General features: G+C 46.2%; 1 protein-coding gene across 1 annotated transcript in view; it reads left to right on the top strand.

Moving 5' to 3' along the window:
- LOC120894722 (connectin-like) overlaps window positions 1-13,205 on the top strand; it is an 80,128-nt gene that overhangs the window by 23,216 nt on the left and 43,707 nt on the right. Inside the window, exon 2 of the mRNA XM_040297484.1 lies at window positions 1,910-1,976. The gene's annotated coding sequence lies outside the window, so the exon portion shown is untranslated. The remainder of the gene's footprint in view (window positions 1-1,909; window positions 1,977-13,205) is intronic.

Below are 13,205 nucleotides of genomic sequence, written 5' to 3'. Positions count from 1 at the left end.
GATTTTGGGGCAAAGAGGATTTCGATAGTAGCACGGCCACGTTCCGCTCATAAAACGCCTACTTCCATGGCAATGGCTCTCGAGGTCCCGTGACAACCAATGGGTTGAGCAATGGTATCTACCTACCCACAGACACGGGCGAGAAAAAACAACACTCTCTCACACACACACTGTGTGCCGTATTGTATGGCGTGCACTCACACAGCTGTGAAAGGGATTACAAGTACGCGTGAGGATGAAAATCGAGCCACTGTCCCCGGCTAGGTTTGTTTCGGGGAAAAGAAAATCCTTCCATTTGGAATGCAATCACGAAATCCGCTCGTCCCGCCGTGCCCCGACCGAGGGGTGAGTGCTGACGTTGCCGTTCCCCGCAGCGTGAAGGGCTCTCACCCGTAGCTGGCTATTGCTGCCCTTGCTGCTGCTGCTGCTGCCATTACCATCTGTGCGTGATGTATTTATTCTCCATTTATGACAATCGATCGCTGATCTCTGCAATGAGCAAACCGAATGGGCAAGCAAATCCGGCGCCAAAGTACCAGCGGATCAACGGATTGATCCGAGTGTTTTTTTTTCGTCTTCTTTTTGCTCTGCGTCGCATTTATTTTCCATTCCCTTTTCCCACCAGACCAGCAGAGCAGACGCCCAAAAACACTTCCACCTCGCAGACGGTGCAAAGCTGGGCGCACCTGCTGCCCATTGCGAGCGGTTCGCTTTTCCAATTTCGTTTGCGGCTGAGATTGCGACCGGGCACTAGAAAAGAACACCCAAATCCATAATCATAACAATAGTCATCAGCATCAGCTTCCCATCATCGTTCTCGTCATTCGTCGGGATCGGCCGTTGGGGCTCTCCAACCTCCGCGTGTTCCGGCCAATCGACAGGCTAAGGGACAAAAGTGCTTTAATGGCATCGTAACGGCCGGTTTGGGTTCGGTCCCAGGGCCATGGTACAGGTGGTTGACTGGTATCGGCTTTCCCACACGGGCTTGCGCACGCCGCACACCGAAAAGCAAAAGGACACGGCAAAGCACCTCACTAACTGGCTGGCTAAACGAACGCATACCGTAAGTTGCGTTTGTGTGCGAAGGGCGATGAAATTCTTATGCCCAGCGTGCGTGACATGGGACGGTAATGGCGATACGCTCAGCACCGGTACCGCGCACCGTTCACCCCGAGATTGATTTCATTTGCCACAATTTGTAGCTCTCCCGCTGCGCTATGCGTAAACGGCTGGTTGGAATCCATCAGGGGGAATTAATTTTCTTAGAGGGAGGCGGGGTGGCCAGTTGAACATCTACCAACGGTTCACAAGCAAATGATCTTTGGCTACGGTGGGAATGGAGCATAGACTTGGCGAATATCCTCAAGAAAGATGCTGAATATTAAATCCGGATTTAATTCATTGGAAAGCTTAACCATTTTCGCACGCAATCTGAGATAAATATTCGTTATGCTAAACATTAATAAATGCAGATGTTCATTTGAATGGCTCCTTTAATTTTGCTTTAATGTTAAAAAGTTCTTACTTTTAATCGTATGCTCGCAACAACTGTAATTTGCACATCATTGAAGCATTAAATTAAGAATTAAGAAAACCTGTGAGTTAAAGCTGTCCACAATTATCATGAGGAATAGCACTAATCGCCTAAAAATAGGCAAAAGCAAACATTCAGCTGCATACCTTCAGGCGTGAGCTTTTGAACAAGCATTCGTAGAACCGTCGAGTGCATTGCACAATGCCTATTAATGTCCTCTGCAAATACTAAACTAGCACCGTTTTCAAGTGTGTGCTATTTTTCTTGTGACAAAATACCATCACAACACTTTCCAAACAACAGCCAATCCACCTGACAATGTAATCAAAGCAAATCCCAGCTGCTAAACTGACGGAAGAACATTTTTCGTTCCAGGAAACGAGCCAAAGGACTACTTAATCACTCAACCGAATCCGGCCTGAGCACGACAAATTACAACCGGGTAAGTGGTGAGAAACATGCACCTTCTACACGCGTGCGACGGCGTGCGCTTACTGTTCGTTTTATTTGTTTTGTTTGCTTTCTCGTCACATTCCCCCATCGCCCTCTCTCAGCGACAAGCGGCGGCTTCACGGGCGAGCTGATTTTGCATTTGACGCATTCAGTGTAATATGTTACACAAATTATCTCCGTTAAAGAAACATGAAAGCGCCTGGGCCGATGACGGGGATTCGTTCGGATGTGTGTTCTGAAGCAGGCGGCAAAAAGCAGGTCATACACACTCACACTCACTTGATTGGCACACTTCATCAACCAGGCCCACGGGGGTGGAGTGAATTCTTCGACTCACACTGTACCGCTTCCTTGGCTTGCGAATGCGACGTTAAGAGCTGACGGGTGCCGTCGCCGCCACCAACAAGAAGGACTCGTATCGTAAAAGGGCCGGGCTTCGGATGGAAATGACAGCATAATGGCACTCTAAATTGGCTCTTTCACGCATCGCAGAAAAAGCCGGAGCGCTTCTTGCTCGTGCTCGATGATGTGTCGGCTAGGCGAGGCGTCGCCGGGTGACAATTTTGAAGCCAAGCCGCACCAATATCGATGGGCGCTTGTGTGTATGTGTATGTGTGTGCGTGTTGGTTTCTACCGAGAAGCAAAGCTATGGTACTGCAAGCCGCCTGCAAGAGGGAGCAAATTGATTGATAAATGAATCTAATGGATGCTGTGCGTCACTGGCGCTGGTGTGTCTTGTCGTGTGTCTTACAGCCTTGGACGTGTGGCACGTTCTTGGCATATGCAAATATGAAGGACGCAGGGCTTGTGCAATGCATAAAAAGCGCTCGCTGCCGCAAGAACGTAGATAGTGTGTCTTGTGTATTTTTGCGTTTTTTTGTTTGCCCTTCAAACTCAGAAGAGTAAAGTATTCTTTCGTGTTTTTTTTTGTTCAAGACAGCACACCAAACCCCTCGGTAGATGGAACTCTTTTTCCATCGTCCCAGAGGGAACCTTTTTCTTGGCAGCGTTTTTTCTTTTGCTTTCTTCTGGTGCTCTCCCATCGCAACGCAAAAAAAAAACCATAAATCACCCAGGAAACGGCACAGGAGTCTGAGGACCTCACTACCCAAGGGCACTGCATACCAGTAAAAGATAAGCAAGGGGGAGGGGGGTGAAAGTTTCCACCAAGGGCACCCGGACAGTTCCCCGGAAAAGCCTGGTCGATCGAGTTCAGTGCTGCAGCCACAGCAGCACGGTCCCATTGATCATGCCGATATGCGTGCGGTACATGGGTACAGCTTCGTCACTGTAACTTTCCATGCGAAGAAGAGCCATAAAAAAGCTCGAATCCAACACACACACACAAAACAGGTCAAAAAACCAACCACCAACACATCGCAATTGTTTTCGTTTGTTTGGGTCGGGTTTTGTTTTGCTACACGCCCGCTGGTAAACGGCACAACAATCGGGCGAACTTTCATTCCCATCCCCATTCGGTATGTGTGAGGATGCTGTGAGAGAGTTGCTTTTTTAGTGTATGCGTGTATGAATATGTATATGCTTGTGTTAATGTGTATAAGTGTGAGTGCGTGTTTCCAGTGGGAATTGATGAAGAAGCCTACAGCGAAGTGATTTATCTGGTGCCAAATGGTGCCTGTTTTGTCCACTTTACCACCGATAAAACAACACAATATACAAAATAAAAACCAAACACACCATCGCTACAGTGTTCGTTACGCCTTTCTCTTTTGCAAAAAAAAATGGACCCACTGCCGCAAGCCAATTAAGGATTGCTGACTTTGCCGGCTGTGTCATTTTGTAAACTCCGGCAAAATGGTTCGAAGCGAACAGAAACTGGTTGGCTGCAACACACACAAAAAACACGCAGAAAAACAAGGAAAACAACAGAACCTTTTTCATGAAAATATTTTCTCCCCGAAATGCAAACCATCAAAAAGACTGGCTGTCTGGCGTGTCGCAGGAACGGATTGATGAAGTGCATTTGTGGCCCCGTTTCGGCATTACTTGTTTGTTCAATGGATTGCTGTTTGCACAGGGAAGTGTTTCGACCGTTTACAGGCTGCCGGATTGTTTGCGTTCCGTTGTTTGTGGCATGCTTAAGTACGGCACATTTTGTAGAGTTGTGGGAGTTTTTTACGTTTCCTTTTTCGAGCTTAAACCTTGAAAAAATGGTTAAACCATGTTCGTTTCCTAAATAAATTTAAATGGAGGCGCTTGGTACTTTGTAAAAGCATGCCCTTTCTCATGGGGGAACACAGAGAACGACAGAGCTAAGCATAACACTTTTATTTCCAATAAAAAATAAACAATCAACACGTTGTCTAAACTTTTACAATCACTTTCGATGGACTAAAACTATTGATCACTGGGATGCCATTCGTTTAAAATTCTTCCCGAGTAATGCTCCCCCGTTTCCATACGTTATGCACAAACACAAACAACAATAGCCCACACACACATACGCATTTTCCCTCCCATAACAAACATTCCTCCTAACTGTGCACAAACTTCTTCTCGATGTCAATCACACACGCTGACACAAATCGAATGCCGGACCCGACGCCAAAGCACAAAACGTCGAATGGATTGGACATGCTGTTTTGCTCATTAATTTCCCATGCTGGTAACGCGCGCGCGACATGCCTGTCAAATGAGCTTGCCGTATCGTTCAATAAGCCAAACAAACCCGCCAACGCAGGGGAGGAGTAAAACAACAACAACAACAACCACTGACAGCAAACAATTCAGAAACAAGATGTCCCTTGGGCCGGCAGGGCAGGGCTGTTCCGAAAACAGCGGATGAGGAACAAAAAAGGGCAACACAAAGATGGTCGAAACTTTTTCAATTATCACCATTAGACCTGCCAGCGGGAGCACGACAGGGACGCAGTTGCAATGCCATATACAGGGTCAGGGGGGGAGATGATGCGCGTGCCAGCTTCACACAAACACAGAAGCAAGCAAGTTAAGGGGTTTGTGCTTTTTTTCGCCTTTGCTTTCTCTCTGTAACGCACCTCGAGTCGATGATGGACTTTTTTTTGGCCCACTCCTACGCTACACCCGTTTCGCTAATTGAGTGTCAGTCGCACGAACAAAAAAAAAACGGAAGGGAATGGGGGGAGTTTGGCGTGCCGTTTGCCACACGGAGGGAACATTATTTTGACACAAGTTTCATTGCGGTTAAATCATGACCGTGCAAATTTGCCGAAGCGGACTGTGCTGTGTGCCCCACGGAATGGGGCAGTGAAAAGGGAAGGTTTCAGAACGATTGGTTGGCTGGCCAAGAGGGTGGGTGAATGGGGCGTTAGGGTAAAATGAAGAATGGCGCACAAGTCCTAGAATCATTTTTCCCACGGGCCACGACAGTACAGGAGAAAAACTCGCCCACGGACTAACTTTTGACAATGATTGATGGATTTTTCTATCAGCGTTTCGCGCCTGTACGACTGGCTGGACTGGTGCAGGGGACGTGTGCCAGCAGCGCCAGTGAGATGTAGATGCCTATCAGTGGGTTGAAAAAGTGGCGCGTTTCTCGCCACAATCTTTCGAGATCAGAGTGTTGGTGAATAATTTTGGAAGACGTTTCCCCGTTTTCAACCCAATCGGAATCGCGGCCGGATAGGCTGCCTTTCCAGTGCAGAACAAACCCAAAAATGCGTCTAAAGATGACCCTCACGATCTTTTTAACCCTCCGTCCGCTTCACCTTAACGTTGGTTTGCAAAGTTTTGATAAGATTTTGTTTCTGTGTTTTGGGTAGAACAAAAAAAAAATGGAGCGAACGTGCGTGGAATACAGTTTTCCGGTGGTGGTGGTAGTGCAAGAGCTTCCTGGCTCACGGTGGGAGTGCAAATTTATGCTTCCCAGTTTTGCAACAAAGCCAGCAGCAGAACAGCGACCCTGAACGGTGCGACTCGTGACGTAGAAGTTACTTAAGTATGCAGTTTTCCGACAAGAAACTCTTAATTAGCAAACGAATACAAAAGCGTCCAGAGTGACGCTTGCTTCAAAGTGGAGGAAGTGGAAGGAGATGCTTTTGTGACCCAAACCCACTAGTGATAGAGTGCGTGTGCAGGAATGCAAGAAGCTGAAAGATTGAAAGAGAGAGAAAGGGAGAAGGAGAGAAAGGGAGAGAGGGTTTACTAAAATTACAAACCACAACAACCGGGAGCATAAATTGAAGTAATTATGAAAGGCTTTGTTCAGCGCAGTCAGTGTATAGCACAACAGCTCGTCTGGTGAAGAAGTTGATATTAGCATTTCGCTACGTCCGGGCACGGCGTTGAATAGGTGAGTTATGTTCGCGCCAGTTCAACGCTCACGGTGGTGTTGCAGCAGCAATTGCATTGAAATGCATCATGTAATTAAGTTTTCAAGCTCTTGCCTCACAATTAAGGTCTCAGAAAAGAAATAGGGAAAAGGGAAAGAGAGAGAGAGAGAGATAGAAAGAGAGAAAAAAAGGAGAAAACAGGTTAAAGATGTTGATGTAGATGATATGTCGTATAACGAAACTGTGTTGAGTTTATTGCTGTTGCTGGGTCCTTCACGATTCTGGTGTTTCCATTTATCCCAAAGTGCGTTAATGAGATCAGGTGGTAGAATCCAGAATCTTGGTGTATATAGACTAGTTGGTCTCATAGCATTTTTTTATATTAAAATTTAAACTTCACTTTTTGACAGGACGGGTGAAAACATTTGCTCAAACAGGCTTTCTAATAGCATGAAGTATTCACAAAACATTTTTAAAACCCTCATTCATAAACAGAAGCGATAATAATCAGGCTTCTAAATGCATACACCTTGGGATAAGCCCACCTATATATTTAACCAACTTTGACAGCTGCTTAAAAACTGCCTTGCTATGCAAACAGCTGACAGGCTGAATTTTCACCTATGATCTAAAAACAAAAAGGGGCCCACTGCCTGTTTAGCTACCAACATGTTGAAGCGTACTTGTTGAAGAATCTAAAGGAATCTAAATGCGTTTATTCACGATTGAAGCTCGTTTTCTGTACAATATTTTTTTCAAGAAACATCCAGAAATGTTGCGTATCGGATTATCACTACAACGATATGCAATCGTGCAAAAGGTTCAATAGTTGGTTTTTATGGCTCTATTTTTGTAAAACAATTATATATTACATTCAATATGTTACAATTCAATTTAACTAAGATTTAATACTTTTCATAGTACCCCGTGATACGCCATTAATGCAAATTCAGGACAAACCGCGTTTCTTCATAATTTCCGCTTGCTTCAAATCTACCGGTTTTCTATCAAAACATAGCAAATTTTCGTGTTATTATGCTATAGATGGCAGCGTTTTGCCACTACACTAATCATTTGATTCTGACTGAAGATGACAGCATTAAAGCTTTTTGAGTGATGTTTAAAATTCGGTCGAAAAGAGTAACTATTTTGCATTTGACAATTGACATGTCGAATCAGTACAAATATCGCAAAAAACTATCAAATTTATGAAATCGGGTATTTCTGAATCCGCCTCTACAAGGTATCGCATATTTTGGGAACTACCTGCATTCACAACTTTATCCGTATTGAGCTTATTTCAAGAAAACCCCTACAAAAACCATATTCAATGGAAGTCAATGCTATAAACGTAAACATAAACAAGTCAACGCTAACTCATAGGGCCAAATGATCTCTTTAGTGTAGCACAAATACTGATATTCTATGACCCGTTCCACATCCACCATCATCCAACCAAATGGGCCCTAATTAACTGGAAGCTTTATGCTTTTTCCCCAAAAAGAAACAAACAAAGATGCTTTTGTCCACCAACTCGTTGGACGCAACTTTGTTCTCTGCTTTGTTCTTGGCGCGCGCGCACACACACTCTCACACACGCACGGTCGAATATTGACTTGTTTGCTGTCGTATTGCTTTTCAAACATATTATCTCTGTTCTCTGTATTTTCCCCCCTGCCTACCTCAATAGTCTATAGCACAAACACACACACACATACACATACGCACAAGGCAGATCAGGGGTGATTTCACGCAAATTCATTGTTTTGTTTGCTGTTTGGTGCACTAATTCCATTTTCATTACACCCAAACCAACAGCAAGCCAATGAGTGAACGTAACGACAAAAAAGTGTGTGTGTGAGAGAGAAAGAGAGGGCGATAGAATGAGAAACACGAGTGGCAATAATTTATTGGTTATAAGTAGTTCTTTATGCGTGCCCGCGTGAAACTTGGTCCTCCGTTTCGATGCGTCCGAGCAGCAACCATACGATGGCCATATGATTACCGTCACCGGGCACCAGGCTGCTCCATCGCGCCGTGATCTTTGAGCAGAGTAACGAGCAACCCACCCAAGGGGAAGAAAGGGGAAAGCATTATGCCGCATTCTGCCGACCTGTGCGGTCAGTCAGTGCAGTGTATGCGTGTGTTTGTCCCCAATCCGCTGTCCGCTGGCTGGAGCGCGTTGATCAGCGCGAAGCGGCAGTCGGAAAACAGCAAAACTTTTGCTCACCGATGGGTGAAACTTTCTCGTCGGCTCATCGGCCCCGCTAGCTCCAATATCGAGCAGCTAGATTGTGTGCGGTGGAATTTATTTTGCAAAACCCGAGAGCAAATCCTAGGGGAAGAGGTCAACGAGCGCCAGTGGAGGGGGGGGGGGAGAAGGGAAAAACGATCTGTGGGAGAAGAAATTATGTTAATCCTATTGGATAAATTACGACGCTTTATTCGCTGTTATGTGATTATACGATGGGCAAAGAATCGGGCCAGAGATAAACCCGCATTCGTCCCTGAGGGGTGGCAAATGAGGACGGAGAAAAGAGGCTAATAGGAGGGTCGGGCTCGAGAGGGATTGAAACGTGAAAATCAGAACACAAATAGACTATGGGTGACGGTGGGATTATTTAACACAAGTCCAACGGCTCAAATTGTTCTATGTTTTTGGGGGAAAAACAGTGCAAATTGAGCTGGAAACTATTCCAAAGCATATTTTCACTATTGGTGTTTAATTTAGGAATCGACATCCCCTGCTTCTGTCACTCATGTTGATAATTTACAATCGTCAGCTTTATAAAGTTTAGAAAGTATTTCATAATCAAGTAAAAAAGATAACAAAAAAACCATTCCAATTCCCACTGTGCCGTCGCTTCACGATATAAGCATCCAATGCACGTGTAGTAAAGCGAATGGTGAAAAAATACATCTGCTAACGAATAAAAACAAGAGGATAAAAACGTTCCGTTGCTTCCTTCTCCCCCCCAAACCGTGGTGGCTTTTTGGTGCCGACCGTTCTTTCACACCACACACCAAACCGTTGGGCGGAAGGAAGGGCACGGAGTGGACAAGGATTCGATGAGGTTTGTGTTTCCCTGTATGTGTATGTGTTTTCCCTCCTCTGCTGTTGTTGTCGATCTGTTAGCTCTCTGTGTTGGCTTTGGCCCCGGGAATTAATCGGATTTTCTTCGGCAACATCGTCGCCACTGCCGCCCCCCCAGTTGCCGCCAGCTCGATACATCTTTGTCTTGGTGATACCGTTGCCCGGCCTCTGTCATGCCCGGTGTTGATTTCATTTCCTGGCCTAGGCCTTTTGCAGGTCATCCCACCGAATCGGGACCTGGACGGTGCGACTGTCCGGACGGGCGAATGCGGCGTTGATCTGGTGCGGGTTTTTTTTTGTGGGTGCTTTTTTGTTCCAAAGGGCATTATCCTCTGGCTGGCCATTGTTTATTACGGCCTGCTTACGGATCGCTGAACGCACATTCACCGTTGGGGACGAAAGCACGCGTGTGTGTGTGTGTGTTGGTGAAGAGGAGCGAGTGAGATGGTGCGGCGAGTGCGGCGGTCGAATCCTTGGTTGGGTGTTTTTATTTTAATTTCTTCTGCTCTCGCCTTAATGTGCTCGTTCGTGGTCAGAGACGATTGGCTGACCGGCTGAATGGCTTAATCCCGGGGTTGGATTATGGAGCGGGCGATCCCCGGGTGGTATAGCGGTGGAATCCAAAAGCAGCGCCGAGATCGGTTCGGTCGTAATCAAAAATAAAAGCCAACCAAACCCAGAGAAAGCCCCTGAAATGAAAAAGCATGCCCTCGCACACACACACACACACTCATAGACAGGCTCAAGCAGTCGTTGATATGGTTTTGGGTTTGGGAGAAATTAGATTTTCCATCGGCGTGAGCTCGGCGTTGCCCACTACGAAAGCGGTCGGGCGCAATCTTGCCGACGCAATCGAACGGCCGGTCGTAACTTCCAGTGGCCGGACTGGGCGATTGTGGCGTGTCCTCGAGAACGTGTCGCCGGCTTTCCAGACCGCACGGGTTCGGACCCAGCTTAAGATCTTAAACCCCGCCGCCGTAGCGGCAGGCTTTCGAAGAAGCCAAACTTTAAGCTACAGTACGCGATCGCTCGGAAAAGACCCGGCAAAGACTCTCAGGCCGCACCGGCTGACAAGCCGTCGATGCACACGACTGTTAGCGTGCTTGTTTGTGTGCAAAGTTTTGCCCGCCGGGCTGGATGGGGAGGAGCTAAACTTCATTAGACGGGAATTAGATTGTGATCACACTCGCGCCTCCACGCGGATTGTGTTAATGTGCCAACGCAAAGCGGACCGCGGCCCCTCGCTCGTACGTACGGAGCGATTGGAAAAGATTACACACGGCCAATGATTGGCCGCTGCAAACCGAACGTTACGCAGTACGCCCGGGCGGGGTGGGGTAGTGAAGCAAATGGGGGAGTTAATTAGCTGGAAGTTAGTGCCGTTGATGACACGTCTTGATGTAAGACGGGAACGCGATTATGATTTTGAACGGAGCGCACGCAAAAGTGAATCGTTCTGCTTTGGGAAAGCGTCCCCGGGATTCATTTCCCGGAAAACAATCAAAATCCGGAATGAACAAAGTTAGTCGCAGGCGCTTTGCTGTAACAAGCAGTGGATTGCTTGTTAGCAGTTTAATTAGCAATTGCTCTCCGGGACCGGGCTTCGTAGTGCATAGCTAGATCAGTGCTAGGTGAAATAGAGAACGAAATGGGACACTAGATAAACTCTGGACTAATTTATCGTAGATGGATTTTGTGGTTATAGTTATCTCACAAAAACAAAATGTAGCCAATGTAACAAAATGTAAAAATGTAGCACCACAATACTTGCATTTAAATTGTTAATTTCGATGTTGTAACCACTATAAATCTGACGCATGTAATACCAAGCACCTCTCCAGGGTTTGGGAGTGCATGCTGGCGCCGAGTACAAGTTACCGCGTTCAAAGTTTGGTATGCAGCGCACTCGACCTTCAACATAACACTTCACGTCTTGATATGCTCTCTACAAAAGCGTGCGCTAATGTAGGTACAAATTAATGTACGTCCAAAATAGTGACGTATAGTCCAAAATAGTCGGCGCCGAGTACAAGTTACCGCGTTCAAAGTTCATGGTACATCATGGTACAATCATAGAAAATATTGACTTAGGAGCCCATTTGAATTCTAAGTACACTATTCACAACGCATTGTGTTCCGTCAGATCATTTTTCTCTGCAATTTGATTTTACTAGGAGGGATACTCTCAATCCAGCAATGAAAACCTAAAACAAATATGCCAAAGTGTCGCCGGTACCGGATGTTGAAAACGAACGAACGAAACTCTTTTTTTTCACATATATTATTCAGGTGCTGTGTTAAGGTTGGATCAAAACATTTCTTGCAATTTAACAAATAGAAAGCAAAACTCTTATAGGTATTTCCCTTATAGGTATTTCTTGTTGGAAAAGCGTATTTCTGATTAGCATATACGATTATGACTGTAGCACATAAATCGGACTGTTTCTCGCTAATAGCTGCAGTTGTACTTAGTTTGAGGGCATCGGAGACTTGTTCGAATGGATCTGTAACTTTCGATAACCAAAGCTGGTGGTGGTTGAGATTTTACCCAATCAGCTTACTGGGATTTCTTCACAATCAAATCCTCTGAGTATGACTCTAGTGGCGTTTAAAAGGGGGAAACGCTCGGAACATTGCTTCAAACCAACGCTGACATTTGTCTAAGGGAATAAGTTGCCAAATTGTTTTTTCAACAAGATCAATGCAAAACATCGCTCATATTTTCAAACATTCCGTAATCCCTTTCAAGCAAAAGTTTCCAAGTGTCCATTATTAAATTTGTTTTTAAAACATCCATTTCACACCCCTCCAAGCCGTACTGATCTATCGTTTAACAGAGTTTCTCCTTCACTCCGTCCTTCGTTTCGTACACCCATTCATTGCCAACGAAAAGCGCTGCCTTCACCCCGAACCAGGAGGATGATCGCATCCAGCCACGGGTGCACCAGCCGGCACGCTCATTAGTCATGTATTCATAAGTTATGTGAGGCCACTTCACTTATCCGCAGCCAGCTGTCTAGGAAGCCGGCACGATGCAATTCCCCAAACACCAGAGGACGACAGCGACGACAGCGACGATGAGGCGCACCATCTGCGCGCAACTGTATGAATGTCTCATTAGGCAATCAGAGAGGCATATTTTAATCTAGCTTCTGCAGTCCCTCCCGCTACATACCGCAGTACAGAGAGCGTATCCAGTAGGAGCAACTCACCCAACTACTAAGACACGACAGCCTAGCGGCAAAACCGCGTTCGCTAGCAAACTGCGCCACATTCAATGCGCACAGATTGAAGCATAACATAAGTCTTTATCGCCCTTCCCGGAGTTCGCTTTTGACGACTTCATTTTTCGTATTAATTTTGCTCCGCATTTTGTTCACCCCACAGGCCCACCTGCACTGGGTGCAGCAAGAGCGGTGGGAAGCCCGTGTTTTTTCGACCTCATCACTTAGCCAAAGATTTGTCACGCAAAGACGACGTGTCGGGATGGTTCCCGTCGTTTCACACGCGCCCTTTGCTGCGCGCAGGATTTTCGATGCGAGTTTTAATTGAAAAAGTTTCCACTCATTCCAGCCATTTCCTGTGCTGGAATGTGGTTGCCCTTGCCGGTACTTACCTATGTGTGTGTGTGTGCGCATGCAAGAATTTAATGTGTGTGGATAAACCCCTTTCGCTTCTGCGTTCCTGTGCGTTCATTTTTGTCGTCGGTTTGTACGCTCGGTTTGTCATCGAATCGGTTTCAGGGGCAGAGCTGTACCGCACGCGGGTAGTTGTGAAGGGAGGTGGAGTAACACAGCAACCACCTACCAAGCGCTCCATGCATTTCAATCGTCTGCGGTTGCAACCTGCTCGC

Source organism: Anopheles arabiensis, chromosome 2 (genome assembly GCF_016920715.1).
Source record: "Anopheles arabiensis isolate DONGOLA chromosome 2, AaraD3, whole genome shotgun sequence".
NCBI classification, from domain to species: Eukaryota; Metazoa; Arthropoda; class Insecta; order Diptera; family Culicidae; genus Anopheles; species Anopheles arabiensis.
The sequence above is the reverse complement of the archived record's forward strand: the minus strand, read 5'-3'. Positions and strand labels throughout refer to the sequence as shown.